At 45.6% G+C, this 24,145-nt stretch overlaps 1 protein-coding gene and 1 long non-coding RNA gene across 2 annotated transcripts in view; one reads left to right on the top strand and one right to left on the bottom strand.

The window, feature by feature from the left end:
- Positions 1–24,145, top strand: part of FGD4 (FYVE, RhoGEF and PH domain containing 4) — a 204,501-nt gene that overhangs the window by 58,454 nt on the left and 121,902 nt on the right. The window lies entirely within an intron of this gene.
- LOC128840440 (uncharacterized) overlaps positions 21,045–24,145 on the bottom strand; it is a 29,742-nt gene continuing 26,641 nt past the window's right edge. Inside the window, exons 2-3 of the long non-coding RNA XR_008445650.1 lie at positions 23,551–23,648; positions 21,045–21,315 (exon numbers count right to left, since the gene is read on the bottom strand). This is a non-coding gene — a long non-coding RNA (uncharacterized LOC128840440). The remainder of the gene's footprint in view (positions 21,316–23,550; positions 23,649–24,145) is intronic.

Genomic DNA, 24,145 nt, shown 5'->3' with positions numbered 1-24,145 from the left:
AACAGCGTAAGTCCCAGATCGTCGCTGGCAGTCTTCTCCGCAGGCTGGACGGTCCACCGTTCAGGAGTAGGCACTGCTTTCAGACGAGAGTGATGAATCCAGTTTTTGTGTCCCTTAGCCTTTGCTGCTGTATGGGAGACTAACAGGACGGTGTGGGGTCCCTTCCACTTCTCTTGGAGAGGCTCGTCCTTCCAAGTCCGAATGAGTATGGAATCGCCTGGCTGCAAGGAGTGGATCAGGGCATCCAGCAGGAGAGGCTGCAAATCTTTGGTATACCTGTGGAGAGAACAGAGAACAGCAGACAGAGAGCACGTGTACTGAGATAAGAAGCCACACCCCATTTCCCACTCCCCTGCCAGAACCGGTGTACCATTCATAGGCCATGCCCTTCCAAACATAATCTCGAAGGGACTGAGCCCTAACCTGCCCTTAGGGAGAGCGCGAATGCGGAGCAGAACAAGGGGCAAAGCATCAGGCCACTTAAGGGAAGCCTCTTGGCAAAGCTTTGAGAGGTGCCGCTTAAGTGTCTGATTTGTACGCTCCACTACCCCACTGGCCTGCGGTCGCCATGGCGTGTGAAGCTTCCAGAGGATCTGTAGGGCATCCGATATCTTTTGAATGACTTGGGATGTGAAGTGTGTTCCATTGTCAGATTCCATCCACTGGGGGAGCAATCTGAGCCTTACTCTGTGCTACTCGATATCCTCGGAGTCCAACAAAGTTCAGGAGGCTCACAGTGGCTTTAAGGCAAGAGGTTAGACCCACTGCAGCAATTAACAAGTCATCCACATATTGCAGGAGGAGGACTTTGTCCTCGTTGTCCCACTCCTCCAAGTCTCTGGCCATGGCCTGGCTGAAAAGGGTGGGGGAATTTTTAAATTCCTGAGCCAGCACTGTCCAGCAAAGCTGCTTTCTAACCCTCCTTTTGTCCTTCCACTCGAAGGAGAAAATCTCCTGAGACTGGGGGTCAACTGGAATCGTGAAGAAAGCATCCTTTAAATCCAGGACTGAAAAATGAGTGTACTGCCCCCCTATAGAGGCCAACTATGTATACGGATTTGGAACAAGGGGGTGTAGAGTCTTAACCCGCTCATTAACCGCTCTCAGGTCCTGGACCAGCCGGTATGTGCCATTGGGCTTTCGTACAGGCAAGATAGGAGTGTTCCAAGCTGACTGGCATTCTCGAAGTACCCCGCACTTTAGGAACTGGTCTATAGTCTCCTGCAGTCCCTCTCTGGCTTCCCTTTTGATCGGATACTGCTTGATTCGCACTGGACCTTTTCCTGGCAAGAGCTGAACAGTAATAAGAGTATAATGGGCTGCCTTTCCTGGGATCCCTGATGCCCATACCAGAGGAAAAACCCGCTTCTCCCACTGACTCCACTCTGGGGCTTGTATGGCTGAGGGCTCAATTGCAAGGGTCATTATCCAGGCCTTCTCTGGAGGTAAGGTGAGGCTTATTTCATCTTGGGTGAAATGCAGGGTGGCCCCTAAGCGACAAAGCAGGTCCAGTCCTAATAGAGGCGTTGGACAATCGGGGAGGTAAACCAGTTTGTGAGAGAGAGTTCTGTTTCCCAAAGCACATTCCACTGGGGCATATACTGGGCACTTAGTTCCTTTCCCTGTGGCTCCCACCACAGTGAGGGAATCTGCCACAGGCAGCTGAAGGGGTTGGTTTACAGCAGTTCGTGCAGCTCCAGAGTCTATTAAAAAGTCTGTCTGAATCTCCCACCCGCATGTTTACTCGGGATTCCGGGGGCAGGATAATCAGTCTCCCCTGACACCCCTATTCTTGATCCTCCACTGCCATCATAGGGGTACCTTCTCTTTCGGAGCACTAATTTTTCCAATATCCCTCCTTTCGGCATATGGCACACTGGTTGCCACCAGACGCCTTTCCTGTGAGCCAGAGCGCCCACGCCCTCTCATTCCCCGGCCCCTTCCACCTTCCTGAAATCTTCCCCTGCCACCAGCCTGTACTGCTACAACCATCATTTTCACTTGCCTCTTTTCCTTTTCTCCCTCCCTAAGGCTGTAAGCCCTGTTTGCAGTTTCCAGAATCTGTGCCATTGTCATGCCCATCAAATCCTCTTTTTCTTCTGCAGTTTCCTTTTAATATCAGGGGCGGCACGGCTGGTAAAGATACCCTTCATAATTGCCTCAGTAGCCTGATCATCAGGGTTTGCATTAGTAGTTTGCCTGAGGGTATCCCGAATATGCTGCAGAAAGGCAACCGGACTCTCTTTTGGCTCCTGTACTAGCTCATACGACTTAGCCCAATTGTTATGTCAGACAGCTGAGTGTCGGAGACCATGTAATAGGAGCTCCTTGTATACAGTGAGACAGGTGAGATCTGCCGGCACGTTGGGATTCCACCGGGGGTCTGCTGTAGGGACCTGAACTGCAGCAACAGGAACGTTTGCTGCGTTTGCCTCATGTCTAAGCTGTGCCTCCTCCCGTGCCTTAGACACAACCTGATTACGCTCCACCTCAGACAGCAGGGGCCGCATAAGGACATTAGTCATCACAATCAGGCTTATGGCTAGCCAGACACCCTTCAAAGACCGAGATAAACATGCCTGGATTCGTAGAGAATTCCCCTGCCTGTGCCTTAAAAACTGCTAAGTCCACTGGGTTAAAAGGCACATGGGTATAAACCTGCATTGTAGTGGCTGGGTGATTTTCTGTTCAAGTATGGGCTATCCGAGTCTCAGTAATCAATGGATAGAATCCCACCGAGGGGGCAATCTCTGGGACCTGAGGCACCCTATCTTTATATGGTGGGGGTGTTGGAGCCGAAGGGGACACCGACTCTGCCATTACAACCGGGGGAGGGTTCTGAGGACTAACAATAGTTACTACCGAACCTGTCGGAGTCAAATTACACCTTTGCAAAAGATCTGATCTCTCTCTTAACAACATAAACAACTGTACATACATATGTTCATTCCATTTACCTGTACACTGACAAAACAAAAGCAATTGAAGGATCGTATTATAATTAAGTGATCCCTCTGGTGGCCACCTTTCCTGGTCCTCTAGCTGATATTGAGGCCAGTCTACTGTACAGAATCTTTTTAATTTACTTTTAATCAACGGATCCGATCCAAACACTTTCCAGTTCACCAGAATGCATTCTAAGGGCGTACACCTTGCCCTGCCTGCAGTACTCTGTCCCTGCCCCATACTCTAGGGAGACACTGGGCATCCCCAGGTCAAAACAGGTAAAGTCCCCACTGGACTGTTCCTACCTTATCCAAGGGTCCGGTTCTGCACTGTCGCCCGCAGCTGCTTCTCCACTAATCGAGCGCGTTGCACTGTTGTACCCTCCAGGGTCGACCAAATCACGTCTCCGCCGAGGCCCCCGATGAAGTCACTGGTGCGCGCTGGGAGTCGATCATCGCCGCAATCCGTCGACCTCTGAGAGGGGTCCGGGCAAGGCTAAATTTCAGCCTCGAGCCCACCCAGGGACGCCAAGACTGTTGCCGACACAGAGGCCCGAGGACAGCAACAGTGGGGTTCATTGCCCGGTGTGCTTCGCGTCAATATCGGGGTGGAGAAACAATCAAAGTTTATTTGAGATCTCAAAGTGGTTCAAGGAGACAGGCAAGTCTCAAATCAAGCACACCAGCAAAAACAGTTTCTCTCTTCTTCTACATTTTACAACTAAGCCCCCTCTCTACTCTCCCTTCCCTCTCTACCGAAGGCATGTTTATACATTTAGGCAATTAAATCATTCTAGAGCTATAAATCTAGCTTGTTAGTAACTTCTCTCTAAACTGTTACCTGGTTTTGTTTACCCTTTGTTTATTACCCCTTCTCCAGCTAGAAACATGCAAACCTCATCATTATTGCTTGGTACCTGGTATGAGCAAGGTCATAATTGCTAACTGGCTGTTTACACATTCCAATTTCTTATCCTTGGCTTTTGAGGTCTATTAGAGTTAAACATGGAAGGACAGAGTTTAAGCATGGAAGAACTCTGGCTCAGGCAGGCCTAGTGACCCCAACACTGTTGCTTTCCTTCCTCTTCACTTGGCTTTTTCACTTCTAGTTGCCCTGTTACAAAGTAGACAATAGGAGTTAAATTTCTGAGCCACTTGTGGTGGATTGGATGCATTTATATTATTTGAAATCTTTTGTGTGTAATCCACTAATACTGTATTCTTACAAGTTCACGTTTCTTTTACCTATGGTGGCTCAAGTTGGATGATGGGGCAGTGGCATGTAACTAAAATTATATATATAAAAGAATGCTGTTTCCTAAAATACACTGAACTCTGGTTCTTAGCATGTACAGTGTAAATAGCAGAAACAATTTGACTCTTTTGGAGAAAAAGCACTTCTACTGTGAAAATGTACAGAAGTCAAATCTCAGAAGTTTACAGGATGGTTTGCAAAGTGGTTTATAAGATAAACCTAAATGTGTGGGTTTTTTCTTCCTTCAAGAGAGAAACTGGAGCATGAGAACCTCTGTCAGTTCCCATTTTTTAATTTCCTTCAACCTTATACTATAGACATTGGTAAATTCTGGCAAAATATGGTCATTTAACATTGTGGAGTGTTTAGTTTTATTAAATATTGCCTTTATTGAAGAGGGAGAAAAGGCAATTGTGTTCATCTCTAGATGTATTGTATCATATGGAAGATTCCCTTCTTCTGCTTCCCCCTCCCCCACCGAAAAAAAACAAACAAACCCAACCAACCAACCACTTAATCTGTCACCTTCTCTAGCCAATGTGCATGAGAGGCTGCTGAAGGAGATAGCAAGGCATTCTGAGTTGTGGTGTCATTGTCTAGGTGATATGCAGCAGCGTTTCATTTTTCATCAGATTGCGTTCATGTTGCCTGACCAAGCCTGGGGTGTCGATGAGAACAAATGGGTTAAAGTTTCCTCCAGAAAAGATTGAGATGATGTGGACTGGAGGAGAGATGCTGATTAAATAGTAGAGGTGGTTCCAGCTGTCAGTATTGAGGAGGTTTCTTCACATTTCATACATTGGGGATGTTTTGAGATCGCAGATGTTTCGAGAAACTGACTGTTCCTGGAAACTCAAGTGGAATCAGTAGCCAGAAATTGTGGCTTACTATTTGTTCTCATGTGCAAATCAAGATGGGGTCTTAGATTTATAAAGGCCTGAATAGCTTGGGACCTGGATACCTGAGGGGCCAGCTCTGTCCTCATGTTCCACTGTGGCAGCTGAGATCGGTTTAGTTGCTTCAACAAAATGATATAGATGTAAATGTCTGTGGGCTGGTGGTGTGGTGTTTGCAGTGCAGTGAAAGCCCAATGGCCCTGTGCCAGCAAGGGAAGCAATTTTCAATCAGTCTTGTATTTAGGGTCTAGTGTTGGGCCTGTCTCTTATCAGACTTTAATTGGAAGGGATGTGGGGAGGTTTTAGGATGGGATTGATTTTTGTTTTGAGCAGGCCTGTTACATTTTTCTTAATTATTAAGTCATATAAAATTCAAAAGGAAATTGTTTATATATGTACCTTACTATTTGTATTGCATTAGCACCTCTGAGTCCCGGTCATGAATCAGAGCCCCATTATGCAAGGTACCCATCTGTTTGTATTAGGTATATTTTATATATGTTCTGGAGAAATACTGGCAAATGGAAACTCTTAGGATGTATTCTAACACTGGTGTGAGTTGAGTTCCCCTGCCCTTTACTGGATGGCATATTGTTTTATAGATTTCTATTCTGGTTCACTTGTTGGACCAAACACATTTGTTAAAAATTTATTTAAAGCGCCAGTCAGGTGCTTTAAATGCTAAAATGTGATCGATTTTTTTTTTTAGTCTTGTCTTTCAGTGCTAGAGATGTCTAGGCACACTGTTGTAGTAATGTTCGTATCCACTTACATGCAAGGCTAAAATCTCAATTCTTGACCTATGTATTGGACCTGTAATACTATGTAAATAATTGCATTTAAAAGTAAAACTTATGTAAATGTTGAATAACCTAGGGTTACCATATTTCAGCGAGCAAAAAAGAGGACGGGAGGAGCCCCGCCCCTGCCCCTCCCACTTCCCGCCCCCCCTGACCTCCCAACCCTCCCCCCGTTCCTTGTCCCCTGACTACCCCCTCCTGGGACCCCTGCCCATAACTGCCCCCCAGGACTATCTAAGCCTCCCTGCCTCTTGTCCCCTGACTGCCCCAACCTTTATCCACACCCCCACCCCCAGACAGACCCCTGGGACTCCCACGCCCCATCCAACCACTCCCCACCCCCTGACAGCCCCCCCCAGAACTCCCAACCCATCTAAACCCCTCTGCTCCCTGTCCCCTGACTGCTCCGATCCCTCTCCGCACTCCTGCCCCCTGACAGCCCCCCCCAGAACTCCCAACCCATCTAAACCCCTCTGCTCCCTGTCCCCTGACTGCTCCAATCCCTCTCCCCACCCCTGCCCCCTGACAGCTCCCCCCCAGAACTCCCAGCCCCCTACCCCCCCCCGCTCCTTGTCCCCTGACTGCCCCCTCCTGGGACCCCTGCTCCTAACTGCCCTCCAGAACCCCACCCCCTACCTAAGACTCCCTGTTCCTTGTCCCCTAACTGCCCCCTCCTAAGACCCCCCCCCAACTGCCCACCAGGACCCTACCCCCTACCTGTACCCTGACTGCCCAAAACTTTCTCCACTCCCCCCAAAAAGCCCCCCCCCCGTTTCTTGACTGCCACCTCCAGAACCTCCCTGCCCCTTCTCCTGCCCCCCCTTACCCTGCTGCTCAGAACAGGGTGTTGGGCTCTGTGCGAGCCGGACACGTGGCTGCGCTCCCCAGCGCAACAAAACCCGGTCCCTGGCCCTGCACAGCAAAACCCGGTCCCTGATCCGGACCGGGTTGCAGGGGAGAGCTGCCCTTGTATCAGCACAAAGTGCTCTCGCTCCCGTTTTGCTACGCTGCATGGCAGAAACCGCTCCCAGTTGCAAAAGGGGAGGGCTGCACTTTGTGATGAGACACTTGCTCAGAATGCAGGGCGGATCCGGCTCCTCTCCAGCTGCTCCGGAGTCCAGCCCGGGACTTTCCTGCAGCCCTCCCAGCCGCTCGCTCTGCTGTGCCGGGGGAGGAGGAAATCCCGGACATTGTGAGTGCTTTACAAATTCCCCCCGGACGCTATTTTTAGCACAAAAAGGAGGACATGTCCGGGTAAATCCGGACGAATGGTAACCCTAGAATAACCTAAAGCAAAAGACTGTCTTGCTTCACAATATGTATTTTGAACTCTGCTATGTTTGAGGTTAAATTTTTGCTTATGTTTTGATGAACATTTTGCATGATGGTGGGGGTCCCTGTTGGTGTCATGAAAGACACTGTATTAAATTCAGCCTGGAAAATGGAGGCCAGAACATTCAAACTTGGGTGCCTTAACTTACTCAACTAAATTAGTCTTACATTTTAAAGATGCTCAACCCTCTCCGTAGGGCTGTGGTGGAGACATACATCCTTGTGGGGAGCTGAGGAGGGGGATTAGTGGCTGTATTGAATCATGTGTGACTGAGGTGTTTTTTAACAGATGGAGGGACGACATGGTAAAAAAGTAACCAAAATTTTATACAGTTCAGTAATGGAAGTGACACAATAAAGGGGAGTGGGCAGGAGGAAATTTGAAAGTGGGAGGGGAGTACATTCCAGATAATGAACACTGAACACTTCATAAAAAATAGGAGAGCAGCAGGATATACTTGCTCCATCTTTCTCTAACTGGTCCCTGGTGTGCAGTCAAGGTATGACCATGAGAATCAGATGAAAATAAAGAGGAAATTAAATAAAAGAAGTTGACCTGGAAGGACAGCAGAAAGTGCTCTTGAACAGTTACAGCCCAGCATTCGATTTAAATCACAGGTGTTGTAGCAGGCAAGTTCTGTTGAACACCCAGCACATGCTGTCTCAGTGCCTCATTTACAAAACAACTGGGACAAAGGACAGGACTGTGGTAACCAGCTTTAATAGGAGGCTAAGGTTGTTAGTCATCACTATGAAAATCTAACTAAAATGAAGCTTCATTGACAATCTTTAAGTATCAAACCTTGAAATACTTCTGCAATGGGTAGCCAACCCTTTCAGTCCCTCCCCGGCCCCCCAAAACCAGTTTTTTGTTTCTTTTTTTGTTTTGTTTTTTTTTTAAGACAAAGTGAAAAGGACTTTTTCCAATTGATTAAGCAATCCTTGTAAAAGGAGATTCCAGATGCAAGAACTTCTTCAACAGAGAAGTGGAAAACACATCTGGGTTAAATAAAAGAAATTATTTCATACCAAATGAAAAGAGGACTCTTCAAAAGTAAGTTGAAGGGGAGTTGGAAGAAGACGAATAAGAGCTGTGGGAATATATAACTGACATAAGAATTGACATATCACCACAGAGAACCTGAAATAGGAAAACAAAGACATTTCTGGTAATCAGTGTGTGAAATGCTTGTCTATATAAATGTTAAAGCTACCGTGGCAGACTAGTTTGTAGAAAAACTGTCTTGATCAAAGTCAATTGTGGACTGGTGGAAGGGATGTCTTTGGTTAAGGTACTGGACTGGGAACCTGGGTCAGTTAACGGCTGTTTCAGGATTCTGTGTGATCTCAGGCAAGTTATTTAATCTCTGCCTCAGTCTTCTCATCTTTAAAATAGAGACAATACTTTTATCTCTTTTGCTTACTTAGATTGTAAGATTTTTAGGACAAGGGACTGCTAGTATAGAAGTGTACAGCACCTAGTACAATTAGGCCCCCATCTTGGCTAGGGCCTACAGTTGCTACCAATACACAGCCCCACTGAAGAATAGATCTCAAATTCTGTTCTACCTAGGTTATATCATGTCAGTCATTGTAGTATGTGAACATCTTAAGACCCAATTAATGTAAATTGGTGCAATGAAAATGGATTAGGGAGGGGGAGCCAAAAATGGATATTGTCTAACAGTACAACCTTAGTTATTTGAATGTCATGGGTGACCTAAAGGAAGCTTGAATATAAAGTGTGCAGTTTGTATAGTAGATGTTGAAGCATTATTTTGTTTCAGATAATTGTGGTATAGCACTGATATGCTCTGTATGCATTCAGATGGAATAACTCCTCCCTGTTTTTGATGTGAGCAATAACAGGGATGAAACCAAATTTAACTCAGACAAAAAGGTGTAACAAAAGTGGGAGGGTTTTAGTGATGTTTTATTATTTATTGTGCCAGACACACTATTGCTCCTTTCATAACATAAAATTACCAGGGTGGGATAAAGAAGAATTTATTGTCCATGCTTTAAAAGGCAAAGGGAAGTTATAGAACTAAAATGTTGCTTTAAAAAGGCATTGTGTACTGTTGCTTTAAATATGTGGCATGATGCCTAGAGAAAAGGGACTGAAGGAGTGTTCTGGATCAAGATTCTACCGTGAAGGGATGAGAGAGAGCAGTTTTGGGGATAATAGTGTTTTGCTTATTCTGACAAATTCCTTGTTGAGTGTTAGAAGTGATTCATTCTTTTATTCTGTACCATTTTCACATGAGATGCTAGCTAGTAGGCGTTGCAGAAAAAAACAGGAATGCTAATAAATGTCATGCAATAGGCATTTTGAGCAAGCAGATTTCTTGGCGAAAACACAGAGAAAAATAATTAGATTGTGAATCCATCGTTGACTGACTGGGTTCTTTAGATATAGTACATATGCTTGTTTCGGCATGATGTGTACATATACAGTAGCATGGTCCAGCTATGCTTTCAGGGACAACTCTTGTTGATCATGGAGTGAGTTCTTGGATTTCAGGAAAGCCTCATGTTTCATAGACCAGTAGCCCAACAGGATTCTGCTTAGTGTTCCCAGATTCTCTCGGCTGTCTTGGTTCCTGGTACTTCCTGTTTCCATTCCTTGAGATGGAGGTAACTATTGGGCATCACCAGATGGAACCACTGCAGGTGGTCTTCCTAGTTCTGTTTATCTGAATGTATAAGCAGTAAGTTCTTGGAGAACTGCTTATCAGCTAGTGTGCAGTTCTTAAAGACACAGTGTTTCATAAAATCTGTTCACTACTTTAATCTCTTGGTCTATCTCAGTATTGCCAATCCAACAAAATAATGTTCGGTCCTAAAAATATAATCTCGAAATTGTTTAAAAATCATGACACTTAAAATCTATTGTGGCTCTATTTTTATTTACTTTTTGATTTTCTGAGGTTTTAGCGGGGTCATGTTCTCAAGTTTTTCTCCAAAACTGAAAAAAATGCATTTTAAATGGAAGCTGAAATTTTCACATAATCACATGGCTCCTGGTATATTATGATCAGTGGAATTGGAGTCAGAGGGTCAGTGTTCCCTGGAATGACTTATTGATGGGATACCAGTGGAATAGATAATGCAGGGAATTAGGCAGGAAGCAACTTAAACATGTGGACAGACTAGTCCAGGGGGTTTTAATAAAGTTTCACTTGTTCAACTTTAAGCTCCATTCAGCTTCGCACTTCGTGAATGAAAAAACAGAAACTGAGGCTTTGAGAAGAATGGCAAACATTATGAGAGTTGGCAACTTTCTGTCTGTTCAACTAGTGCCTTACCTATGGCTGTTACCTGTGTAGGTTGTACTCATGAAAGCAAATGTTAATGTCAATGCTTTACAGTCAGGCTTCAAGGAAAGAGGAGGACTGTGTATGAAAGAAGTAGTATGTTACACTGAGTGTTCACTACAGTATGTTAAGTACAATATACAGCTTGCACATGTAGAAATCTGTTGAAATGGACTTCACTTTCCTTATGTAACATGCCTGAACAAATTCTATAAATTATAGATTTTTAGAGACGTTCTATAGAAAGGATAGTCGTTTAGAAAAATTTCCTTAGAAACCTGTTGGTTTCATCTCCGCATAAGTCTATAGGATTATTCTATAAGGGTTTGCTACTTTGGTGTGTGGGAAGCCTGTGACCTTGAGGGAATGTTGAGTTGAAAGCATGGCTTGCTGTAGGAGCACTTTAGGCCAGCAGATCATAAATCTTTTAAAAACACTGTTGCAATAACAGTACAGCTTTAGTAGAACACTTGGCATTCAAAAGAGGAAAAGAATTGGGAAGTCACATCAGTGACTGATTTGTTTCTGTGTTAGCTTTTTGCAGGAATGAAATACACAATAGAGGATCAAATACTTAATACTATTGATTTAGTACACATTACATAAAAATAAGATGAAACAATTGAAAATATAGGGCTGTCCTATTTACTGGTCTCAGCTAGTTGCTGAAGGGTAATAATTTAGCTTGAGTAGACACTGCACCTCTTCCTTGGATATAAATTCAATATTTAAAATATAATTTAGAGGAAAAACTTTAATGCGAGCCTGCAAATGGAAGTAACCAGAGAATAAGCTAATATCCTAACTCAAGTCATTCAAAGAGCCCAAATTGCTTTATAAACTGAAATACACCTCTACCTCGATATAACACTGTCCTCGGGAGCCAAAAAAATCTTACCGCGTTATAGGTGAAACAGCGTTATGTCGAACTTGCTTTGATCCGTCAGAGTGCGCAGCCCTGCCCTCCCCCCCGCCCACCCGAGCACTGCTTTACTGCGTTATGTCAGAATTCGTGTTATATCAGGTTGCGTTGTATCGGGGTAGAGGTGTACCACTTCTTGTGTATTATATAGTCATTCTTCACAAACAACACTGCATACCAGGTTTTTAAGAAAGGGAAGTATAATCTGCATAGCTGTAATTGGACAGAACTTTTAAGTCAAACAGAATATAGTTACCAAGATAAATTTGCCCAGGAGACAGAGTTGAACTGGTATGAGATCTGTGACCATTAAGTGTTCTTTTGTTTTGTTTTTGTTTTTTTACAAATCCTTAAAGTATAATGATTTTTATATATATATAATAAAATTCTGCTCCAGTTCCCACCCCCCCAGCTGCTCTTACTGTGTTTTGAAATTTGTATTATTGCATATTTCCTGAGTCACATCAGTGTTAGTAACTATTATGAAATTCAGAACTTCCTATTTTTTTTTAAAATGCGTTGTTTGTAAACCTTTTTCTGTTCCCAGTTTATGGACTAAATCTAAGATGTGTAGACTCGTTAACAGGTAAATATTTGCGATTAAGGAGAAGTCCAGTTCACATCGTTGGTTGTTTTTTGATGAAAGGCATGGGAGGCTGTAAGTAAACCATTTTTAATCGAATGTATCTTAAATATAGTATAGTTCCTTTGTTATATTTCGCTAGCTAAATTTATACCATCTGTCGCCATAGTATCTGAGCATCCCCCAAGAATTTGAAATGAGAAATATTTCCTCCTTTCCAACCTTTAGGAAAGGCTTGATTAAGTTATACATCTGATTTTGTGTGAGTGAGGGAATTAAAAAATAATTTGAGGGAAACTTAAGTCAAATAGATATGTTCTATATTTGTTGCTGGACATAAGACCTATGTGGTCATTTTTGCCTTTGCAGAAGTCAGTTTCATATTCTAGGTCCCTCTCCTGTGAGACTTCTGTCTCCCATGCTCACATGTAGCTGTTGAGGAGGGAGAGTTCATCTCTCAGATAAATAAAGCCGCTCCCCCCTCCCTCGTTGAGGGCTTTGAACATCAGGTCAGACACACTGAATTGGACTCTGTGCTCACTGGAGAGTTAGTGGAGTAAGCAGAATGTTGGTGTGTTGTGCAGGTGTGTCTCTTCGTAGAAATGGCAAAATGTTGTTGTTGATCTGCTTTGTGCTCAAGCCTTGTATTAAACTGGTTTCTGCCACCAACATTTGAATTTTCTCTTTCTGCTTCTTCTGTTGCCGATCTGTGTGGATCACAGGATGGGAAATGGTACTCGGTGTTACCGCCTATATCTGTAGTTAGGAGATGGTTGTAGTGCCTCATTAAGTCTTCTGTTTGGTTCCTTAATAGTGAAACCTTGTCTGCACTTAAAAGCGCTGCCATTATAACTATAACGGCAAACCCTCCTACTGCAGATACAGCTAATACTGGCAAAAAAATGCTTTTGCTAATATATCTTATAACTGTTCCCCAAACAAAACAAGCTATATCTGCATAAGCCCCTTTTATGCCAGTATAACTACAGTTGCATTTGGGCTTTTGCTGGTATAGCTAAACTTAAAAATAAAAAAATCACATCCTTAATGGAATAGCTAGGCTGGCAAAACTTTGTATCCCTACCTGGCTTGAGAATATGTGACATAGCAGGTTGTCAGGTGATGGTGGAACTTAAACTTACACTATAGTAACTAAAGCATTTGACAATGTAGCAGATTATACAGCTGCATCCATACAAGATGGGTAAAAATACTTTCAGTATTCCTTTGACTGGGATAGTGCTTCAGTACTGATGTCAAGAGACTATTGACAATGCTGAAAATGTCTGTCTGAAAAATTGTTTCTTACTAGCAAAACAATATTTCTTCAGTTTATGATGCACTTCATTTTGTTCTGTGCAATCACTGGAAATGGAAGTAATGATACTCTTTTATGAATATTTTTTCATGGTCCCCCCCCGCCCCCTGCCATCCGTACATGAAAACTACTACAGGATACTTAATAGGTTAATGGACAAATTATGAAAAATGTAAATTCCCATTTGCCAATTCTGCAAATGCCACCATGCCAATATCTGATTCTTACATGTTTGATGGAAAGAAAGGTATTGATGACCCTCTAGTTCACACTCTATTGTTGCTGAAATACATATTCATAATATTGTAAAGCTCCATGTAAACAACATTTTTGATGTATTCAAATCAGCAGCGAGGGAAACATTCTTTTAAACACACAAAAGTAAATAGAGAGATTATTTTTAATGACCTTGTATCTTTGATGCTATAGTTTCATAAAGCTATTTATAATATCATGGCAGCATCCAGAGACCCCACTCAAGATCAAGAACCCATTGTGTAACCATAACACCTACCGCACATAGAGACAGGCGCTACTAAAATGTCTTGTTGCAATCGGGGAACTGCGTATGGTTCCTTTTTCTATAGTGAGATTGCACAGGGGAATATGGAGCCACCATAGTAACTAAAACTTTGAAATGAGGGAGAAGGTTTTGATTGCCTCTCTAGTAACACACACTCTTTGTTATCACTTTAATACTGTTTGTGCACTCTATTTTACATGGGGGCTCTGAAAGCTAACACTGTAGTGCTGGCAGACCACGTGCTATTTTATGCCAGGGCCCCAGGCCTCAGTGAGCACTGACTAATGCATAGCTGGTCTGGCCAGTCTGGTTTATCTGTGGGTTAGTATAGTTAAAACAGATATAAGAATGTGTCCAGTGTTTAGACTTTATGGAATTGCTTGTAGGATGCTGCATGTATTGAGCCTACCTTATAATATCCGTAGTATAAAGTTATATTCAGTGTTTGCATTGTAAACCTCTGCAATTGTGTAATTGACCAAACAGAAGAAGCATTAATTAAAGTGAAGTGCTCGTCCAGCAAACAAGATAGGGTGATCAGACAGCAAATGTGGAAAAATTGGGACGGGGTGGGGGTTAATAGGAGCCTATATAAGAAAAAGGCCCAAAAATTGGGACTGTCCCTATAAAATCAGGACATCTGGTCACCCTAACACAAGATGACCCATTGAAGGCAAATGAGGCGTTATGTAGCATGAAAGGGGAGGAAACCTTGTTGACTGTATTTCTCACTCCCTCCAGAAGGGGAGGCCTGGGGATGAACTCATCCCATCAGCTTGGATTCTAGGGTGAAGGGGATAAAAATCCCTGAAAAGGAAACAGAGTCTCTTTATGGTGTCTGGACTCTGAAGGGCAAAGATTTGTAAACGTAAGCAAGAGATCCCCTGCGGCTTGGTATGGCTCAGCTCTAAAGGACACATACAGCTGCTTATTATAGACGCTTATATTGACTTTTTTAAATCTACGACTGTAACTCATTGGTGTGTGGATGTTTCCTGTTTTAACTTTGTAAAACTCTCATTTCTTTTGTTCGTTAATAAATCTTTAGTTAGTTTATTACAGGATTGGCTACAGGCATGGTCATTGTTTTGAGATCTGAGTACAGCTGACCTGTAGGAAGTGACTGGTGTTTTGGGACTGGTAGTAACCTGAATATTGTTGTGATTTTTGGGGTGAAGTGACCATCTATCACGTAGTCCAGCCACCCTGTGTAGCAAGATAAACTGGAATGCCCAAGGGGACTTGTCTGTGACTCCTCCATTGTAAGACTGTTGGAGAGCTTTAGGAGCCCACACTTGTTCCTGGTTTGATGAAATCTTTTTATAGAACATACTGTGACGTTGTGCAGGCTATATGGTTTTATAAAAACATGCTAATAAGTGAATATAATGTGACTGGGATATGTTTCATGCAGAAGGTCTCTTGTAGGGTATCATTACAAATAATCTACTTATAATCTACTGAGTGTGATCATCCTATTTGTATAAATGTACCACTCTTGTATCTAAAACTAGAAATATGAAATGTAACTCTGAGGGCCTATTGTAATTATGCAAAGTGTGAGCCATTAATGGTGGTTTGGAATCTTGATGACTCCCATTAACGAGGACCATTGTCTGCAGATGGCTGTGTTTACCTGTGAGTCTTCCTGTATATGTGTGTGCTGGCAAGTGGGTAATGAAGTCTGGCAGTGACATATGATCATGTCACCTGAACTGGAATCCATCTTTAATCTGGTGCTTTTCCAGTGGGGGCGGGGGTGGAAACCCAGAGGGACAAAGGGTTCCCGCCTTATGCAAAAGATATATAAAGGGGTGGAACAGAACAAAGGGAGGAGAGAAGCCATCATGAGGAATCCCCTAGCTACCACCTAAGCTAGAACAAGAGCTGTACCAGGGGAAAGAATTGTGCCCAGGCCTGGAAGGTGTCCAGTCTGAGGAAAAAACTTACTGAAGCATCTCTAAGGGTGAGATTATCTGTATATAGTTTGACTAGACATAGATTTGCGCATTTTATTTTATTTTGCTTGGTGACTTACTTTTTTTATGTCTGTTACTGCTTGGAACCACTTAAATCCTACTTTCTGTATTTAATAAAATCTTTTTCCTTATTAACTCAGAGTATGTATTAGTACCTGGGGGAGCAAACAACTGTGCATATCTCTCTATCAGTGTTATAGAGGGCGAACAATTTGAGTTTACCCTGTACAAGCTTTATACAGGGTAAAATGAATTTATTTGGGTTTAGACCCCATTGGGAGTTGAGCATCTGAGTGCTAAAGACAAGCACACTTCTGTGAGCTGTTTTCAGGTAAACCTGCAGCTTTGGGGCAAGTAATTCAGACCCTGGGTCTGTGTTGGAGCAGACGGGAGTGTCTGGCTCAGCAAGACAGGGTGCTGGAGTCTTGAGTTGGCAGGGAAAACAGGAATAGAAGTAGTCTTGGCACATCGGTTGGCAGCTTCCAAGGGGGTTTCTATGATCCAACCCGTCACACATACAATTAGTTTGGTGTGTCTGCCCTGCTTTTTGACAATCTGTCCTGAGGTTGGCACTCATGGTCGTGAGCCACTCCAGACAGCATGACCAACACAAGTTGTGGCAATTCACACACACACACACACACACACACACACACACACACACACACACACACACACACACACACACACACACACACACACACACACACACACACACAGTATTTTGAGCATTCATTTTGCACAGCTTCTGCTGCTGTTAGCAAAACTTAAGATGTTGCTGTTCTTTGCCACCCCCTGCTCGCTTGGCATTAGAGTCGATAGCTGTGGTCATAGATAGGGCAGACTCTGTAGTCGAATGATTAAATATCAGGACCTGATTTCCTGGATAATGGTAGTGCTAACTAAGCTAGCACCCACTGAAGGAGCTTCAGGCTAGAGAGCAGCAAGCTGACTTGCAAAATAGTCGTGCCAATTTGTCAGAAAATTGCTGTGCAAGACTTTCATACTCTGCAGCAGCGCAAAAAGACTTTGTGCGTGAACATCTAAGAAAGGCAGTTCTAAGGCCTATCAGCTGGTGGCAAAGAATTGCCAGTAGTGCTTTCTGCATCACTTTCCTCCTATGGCAGTTGGAATTTAAGGTGCATCAAACTGTTCTCTTGATACATCAACTAAACAGATGGCAAATACTGTTATAGGGTCTCTTTGACTAATGCATTAGCCGCCTGTACAGGGGTAAAGAGAGGATGCTGACTAATATTACATATAACTCTAATAGCCTGCACCTCAGGCTAAGGGGAGTATATCTCTCTGTTGAAATACAGGCCAGAGCTCTGTCTCTTCAGGACTTAAAAGATATTATACAGGGTTAGGCCATTGTATGGCAGTCTTTCAGGTTTAATGAACAAGGATTTAATATATATATATAAACATACACAACCAGCACTGGAAATACTTATAAATAACTTTGTTATTATGGGATGGTAACTATATTGGGGTTTTCCACATAGGATTCACCATTCTGTTGTAGTTAAATAATGTTTTTATTGTGGGATTTACCTTAGTACAGTGATTTTTCAAGCTCTTTTTCTGTGGAGCCAGTTGAAAATTGTTGATGCCCGTGACTCAACGGAGCTGGGGATGAGGGATTTGGGATGTGGAAGGAGGTCAGGGCTGGGGCAGAGGGTTGGGGTCAGGGCTCTGGGGTGGGGTTGGGGATGAGAGGTTTGGGGTACAGAAAAGGGTTCTGTAGCTCAGGGCTGGGGAAGAAGATTGGGGCACAGAGTTGGGGTTCGGACTTACCTCCAGTGGCTCCCAGTCAGCGGTGCAGCTGGGGTGCAGAGGCTGGCTTCCCACCTGTCCTGCACCGTGGACTGCACTGCGCTCCAGTGTAAGCCAGTGCTCAGGGTGGGGGCAGCGCACAGAGCCCCATTGTCCCCCTGCCTAGAAGCCAGACCCACTGCTGGCCACTTCTGGGGTGTAGCGTGGTGTTGGAGCAGGTAGGCACTAGCCTGGCTTAGCTGGGCAGCACCACCAATAGGACTTTTAACGTCCTGGTCAGCGGTGCTGACCGGAGCCACCCAGTGCCTGACATGCCGCAACCCAGCACTGGGTCACAACAAAAACTTTGAAAAATGCTGCCTTAGTACATACACCTATACATTCCCTCTGTTCTGTTAAGGTGATGACTTCACAGTCTCTCTACAGCAGGGTCACCAACCGGTACATCATGATCAACTGGTTGATCCTAGGGCCTCTGATAGTCCATCATGATCTTCGGCCACTAACAGTCTAGTGGCGCAACAGGGTTAAGGCAGGCTCCCTGCCTGCCCTGGCCCCATGCCGCTCCCGGACATGGAAGTGGCCGGCATATCCTTGTGGTGGCACAGCCCCAGGGGACAGGGGCAGCAGTGGGTCTCTGCACTGCTCCTGTCTGCAAGCAGGGCCGGCTCCGGGGTTTTTGCCGCCCCAAGCGGTGGGGGGGGGGGGGGGAAGCCGCAATCGGCGGCAGCTCCCCCACACCGCTTTCTTCTTCGGCAGCAGATCCTTCCCTCCGAGAGGGACCGATGGACCCGCCGCTGAAGAGCCCGACATGCCGCCTCTTCCCCTTGGCTGCCCCAAGCACTTGCTTGCTGAGCTGGTGCCTGGAGCCGGCCCTGTCTGCAAGCACCGCCCCCGCAGCTCCCATTGGCCAGGAATGGGGAATTGAGGCCAAAGGGAGCTGCAGGGGTGGTGCCTGCAGAGAGGGGCAGCATGTGGAGCAACATGCCCCCACCCCCAAGGGGCCGCAGGGACATGCCAGCCGCTTCCGGGAGCAGCGCAGTGCCGGGGCAGGCAGGGAGCTTGCCTTAGCCCCGCTGCGCTGCTGACCGGGAGCCACCCAAGGTAAGCACCGCCCAGCGGGAGCCCGCACCCCAACCCTCTGCCCCAGCCCTGAGCCCCCTCCCGGAGCTAGTGCCCCATGCTCTCTCCTGCACCCTGGCCCCAGCCCTGAGCCCCCTCCTGCACCCCAGCACTCTGCCCCAGCCTGGAGCCCCCTCCCAGAGCTTGCATCCCATGCCCCCTCCTACACCTCACTCCCTGCCCCACGCTCTGTCTGGAGCCCCCTCCCATATCCAAAACCCCTCAGCCCCAGCCCAGATCCCGCTCCCGAACCCCATCCCCCTGTCCCAGCCTGGTGAAAGCGAGTGAGGGTGGGGGGAGAGCAAGTGACGGAGGGAGGGAGGATGGCATGAGCAGGTTGGGGTAAATCCTGGGTTGCATTTAAATTCAAAAAGTGATCTTGTGTGTAAAAAGTTTGGAGACCACAGCATGGCTCTGCAGCGTGGCATAAAAGTGTGTGTGTGTGAGATTTGAACTCCCTTAGAGCCAGAGAAGAATGGCAGCCCCACAGTTCCCATCCACATTTCACTCTCCTCAGCAAAACACTCCAAAAATCCTCAAGGACAGCAGCAATTCCTATGCGTTTAATCAGCTCTTACCAATCTCCTCAGCTTTCAGTGAGTTAGGGGATCTTTAGCCATTATCCGAGGTGGCACCTGCACTGGGAGTTGGAGTGGAAGGATGGTCTAGTGATTAGGGCACTAGGCTAAGACTTGGGAGATCCGAGTGCAGTTACCTGCTCTGTCATAGACTTCTGTGGGAACTTGGACAAATCACTTAGCCTCTCAGTGCCTCAGTTCCCCATCTGTAAAAGGGCGATGATAGTACCCTACCTCACAGGGGTGTTGTGAGGATAAATACATTAAAGATTGAGGTGTTCAAATAATACAAACCTATATTAGTCTGCCATATCTTCTTCTTCGCCTTTGCTTTGCCCCATTAGTTGGGATCAGCAGTCCTTGTTCATCTCCAAACATTCCTGTCGAGTGAGTCTTCCAAGCTGATGCTGACCTTCTTTGTGTTGTCCTTCAGTGTCTCAAATCACCTTTTTCTGGGTCTTCCTTGTAGTCTTTTTCCTGGGACTACTAGATCTTGTACTCTGACCAACATATCCCACGTCTCAACATCTCATGTTACCCAGCCATTTCAGTCAGTGTTCCCTCACCTTTCTGTGATGGGGGCTGTGAGGGGTTTGGGCCCTTTGGGGTGTCCCCTGATGTGCTGGGGTTTAACTGATCCTCCGCCTACTCAATCAACCTATTCTGCCAGCCTGGGTCCCCTTTACCTGGTCTTGCTGGGTTAGGCTCACAAGCCTCTTCCAGCCAAGCACATAGGCAGGGCCACACCCCGCTGCAGAGATCCATTGAAGTCAGCTCTGTGTGAGAGGGCTCCCCCAGCACTCACATGCCGTATCCCTTTAAGGAGTACAAACACAAAGGTTTTATGAACTTCACCCCCTCCCTCAGTGTGGAGGGAGATATGCACAACTTCTCCCCCTCCCAAGTTAGAAGTTACATAAACTGGGTTATATTATAAACAAGCAATAAGTTTATTAACAACAAAAGGTTAGTTTAAGTGAATATAAGAGATAACACAGAACAAAGCAGATTATTGAACAAATAAAACAAAGTACGCGAGCTAAGCTCCGGGGCCAGCTTTAGGAAGTACGGGGCCCGATTCGAACAGTTTCGACGGGGCCCCGACAGGGATGACTTAAAAAAAAAAAAAAAAAACCACGTGAAAAAACCACATGGGGCTTGTACTCACCAGGTCGCGCTCCTAGTCTTTGGCGGCGGGTCCTTCACTCACTCCGGGTCTTCGGCGGCACTGAAGGACCCACCGCCAAAGTGCCCCCAAAGATCCGGAGCGAGTGAAGGACCTGCTGCCAAAGACCTGGAGCGCCGCTGGGTGAGTAAAAATTAAAAAGGTGCTTCTAGCCAGAGAAGGGATTCTCTGCCACTTGCCCCCCACTCTGGGCAGCCCTGCCACTGGGCGCGGGGCCCTCTTAAGCGCGGGGCCCGATTCGGGGGAATTGGTGGAATTGGCCTAAAGCCGGCCCTGCTAAGCTCAATATACTAAAGAAACAAGTTACAAAATGTAATTTCTTACCCTAAATGTTGTTTTTAGGCAGATTGCAAAGTTTCTGTGCTTCAGAGTTCCAGTTATATTTCTTTTCAGATTGGACCCCCTGTCTCAGTCAGGACCCCCCCACCCCCTTCCCTCCAGGTGGCTTTAGCAGTCTGTCTTCTTGGGCAGACAGGCCATGGAGAGGAATCGTCCAATTTGCCTTCCTCCCCACCCTTAAATAGGATTTACATAAGGCGGGAAATCCTTTGTTTCCCAAACTTGACACCTTCCCCCTCCCCCCCCTTCCCTTCCAGTGGAAAGTTACAAGAAGTCCCAGGTAATGTTTAGTATCAGGCGACAAGACCACCTGACTCCATAGTATCACAGCGTTCATGAGTCAGTGGCAGTATGGCGTGTCCGCAGGAAGGCCAAGCCTTTCACAGTCCATTTTCCTCGCTGATGGGCCATCCGCCCTGTCTGGCTTTTCCATTGTTGTACCTGAAGGGTTGGCAGTGGGTGTCACCCAAAGTAGCATAGTTGAAATACAGATACACAGGAATATTGACTATCTTCAGATACAGAAATGATACAGGCATACAAATTGGATAATTACATTCAATAAATTATAACCTTTCCAATGATATCTTACAAGACCCATCTTGCCTAACGTATATCCGTTATGTCACATGCATATCATCAGCGCCGTATTATTGCCTAGGCCGAGAAATTTTCAGAGGCGGAAGCTCCCCTCCGCGACCCGCCCCCCTGCTCCAGCTCACCTCCGCCTTCTCTGCAAGCGTGCCGCGGTGTCCTGTTTCTCTCCCCTCCCAGCGCTTGCGCCGCGAAACCAGCTGTTTTGCGGGGCAGGGAGGGAGGGAGGAGGGGGAAGGCCACGCGCTGGGGGAAGAAGCGGGGCCGAGGGTGGGGATTTGGGGAAGGGATCCAATAGGGGAAGGGAGGGGGCGGAGTTGGGGCAGGGACTTTGGGGAGAGGGGTTGGAATGGGGACAGGGAAAGGGCAGGGCCAGGGCGGCAATTATTTCCTGGCCTTGGGGCGGCAAAATTATTAATCCGCCACTGCATATCATAAGTATATTTTCATAAAGAATACAGAGTGAAACATCGCAGGGGCTACTTGCATCACAGCTTGTACCATTTCATTGCGTTGCCTGTCAATTCTCCTGTTACCCAGTTCCACCTGAGTGTTCTCATTTTGCGTGTCATGGTTTTGGAATGGGAATGGATAGGAATTTGCAGAGAGAATTGTCTGGGGTCTACACTGACATGAGGGGAAATAGCAGATCTAGTTTTGGGCTTCTGAACCCCAATGTCACTTGTAAAGCATTTCAGACATCAGTTAACATTGCGAGGCAGTGTGGTCTAATGGACAGGATACTGCCTGCATTCTCATCCCAGCTCTGCCACTGATTTACTGTGACACCATGGGTAAGTCACTTAGCCTGCATGTGCCTCTTTCTCCTCCTACCCTTTGTCTATTTTGTCTATTTAGACTGTAATCTCTTTGGGGCAGGGACTCTCTTATTTCATGTTTGTACAGTGGCTACAACAATGGGGCTCCAATCTCTCCAGCAGTCTCTAGGTCAGGGGTTGGCAACGTTTGGCACGCGGCTCGCCAGGGTAAGCACCCTAGCGGGCTGGGCCAATTTATTTACCTGCTGACGTGGCAGGTTCAGCCGATCGCAGCCCCCACTGGCCACGGTTAGCCGTCCCGGGCCAATAGGGGTGGCGGGAAGTGGCGCGGGCGAGGGATGTGCTGGCCACAGCTTCTCACCGCCTCCATTGGCCCGGGACAGTGAACCATGGCCAGTGGGGGCCGCGATTGCCCGAACCTGCTGCGTCAGCAGGTAAATAAACTGGCCCGGCCCGCTAGGGTGCTTACCCTGGCGACCTGCGTGCCAAATGTTGCTGAACCCTGCTCTAGGTGCTACCCTAAAACAAATTATTAGCAATAGTTAGGTTTATTTTAATTTATAACTATAGTTTTTTTTTGTTCTCTTTTATACCAGCTTTGTTCTTTTATATCAACTTATATAGCTCAGTGGTGCAATGAGGATGAAAGGAATTGAGGATCCAGGAATGAAGGGCAGCACTGAGTGGTCTCACGGTGTGCAGCATCATCTGCAGGGAAATCATAAGATTTATCACAGTGGGTTCCAATAGAGGGCTTCTCATTCTCCGTTAGGAATTGCTAATGGGGCTGCAGGATCAGGGCTAGCTAGCAGAATATAAGAGCAGTATTGTTGGGGAAGGAGGGGGAAAGGGTTTTTTTTCTTTTTCTTTCTTTTTTCCATATAGTAAGTCTGTTGATTTGGAAACACCCCATGCTTAGGATGGATCCCAGATACTGGGTGGTTTGGCATCAGTTTAAAAAGTCCTCTTCCATTTTCCAAAGCACTGTAAAGTATGAATGACAGAGTTTTGGAGGGCGAGGCAGTGAAAGGCTGAACTTGTAAACAGATCCCACCCACAAAATATTGGTAAACTGACAGGCATGTTCTATTACTAAATAGGGCTCTTATTATTTTGAATGAGGATGGCATGCAATTAAAGTCTTAATGTATGCCTTCAAGGCTCTGTCTTCTCTGCAGGCAAGACTGCTATCAATTGTTCTTGAAAAAACACTTCCCTGTTCTTTCTGTCCTCTCAAGATAATGTCACTGAGGATTTTGCTAAGACTGCTCCATTGCTACATGTGTCAATGTAGGCGTCTTACTAGATGGGTATGGTCAGGTGAGATGGGTAGCTTCAGTTACTGCACAGTCCAAAGAGCGTTTTTTCCAGACACTCCTCTGCGCTTCATATTCAGATTTCCTGTGGAGAACAGAAAAAAGAACAGGAGTACTTGTGGAACCTTAGAGACTAACAAATTTATTAGAGCATAAGCTTTCGTGGACTACAGCCCACTTCTTTGGAGAACAGGTAGCTTTTGGCTGCTGAATCAGCATTAGTCTCGCTGTATGCAGAGACAGAGAACCCAGCAGAGGCTCTAACAACAAAAGCAAGGAACTGCAATATTCTTGTTGAATAAAACCCTAAATTAGGAGATTAGAACATTTTTAGGTAACGCAAAGCGTAGTAGCTCCAGAAAATGCAGCAAGTGTTCCAACAAAGTAGGTATGAAACCCTTTCCAGTGGAAATAAACCATCCTTTGGAAAATTGTTCTGACAATTATTATTTTTTCCATACTAGCATTGACTTAGTTTACCTAACACTCCTACATTCTTGTATTATTCATAAAACAAGATTTAAATTTTTAACAGCTGTTTTGTTTGCTTGTGAGATAATGTAAATCTCAATCTATCCAGTA

Source organism: Malaclemys terrapin, chromosome 1, assembly GCF_027887155.1.
Source record: "Malaclemys terrapin pileata isolate rMalTer1 chromosome 1, rMalTer1.hap1, whole genome shotgun sequence".
NCBI lineage: Eukaryota > Metazoa > Chordata > Testudines > Emydidae > Malaclemys > Malaclemys terrapin.
Note: the sequence above shows the minus strand (reverse complement) of the source record. Positions and strands in the feature narration are given on the sequence as shown.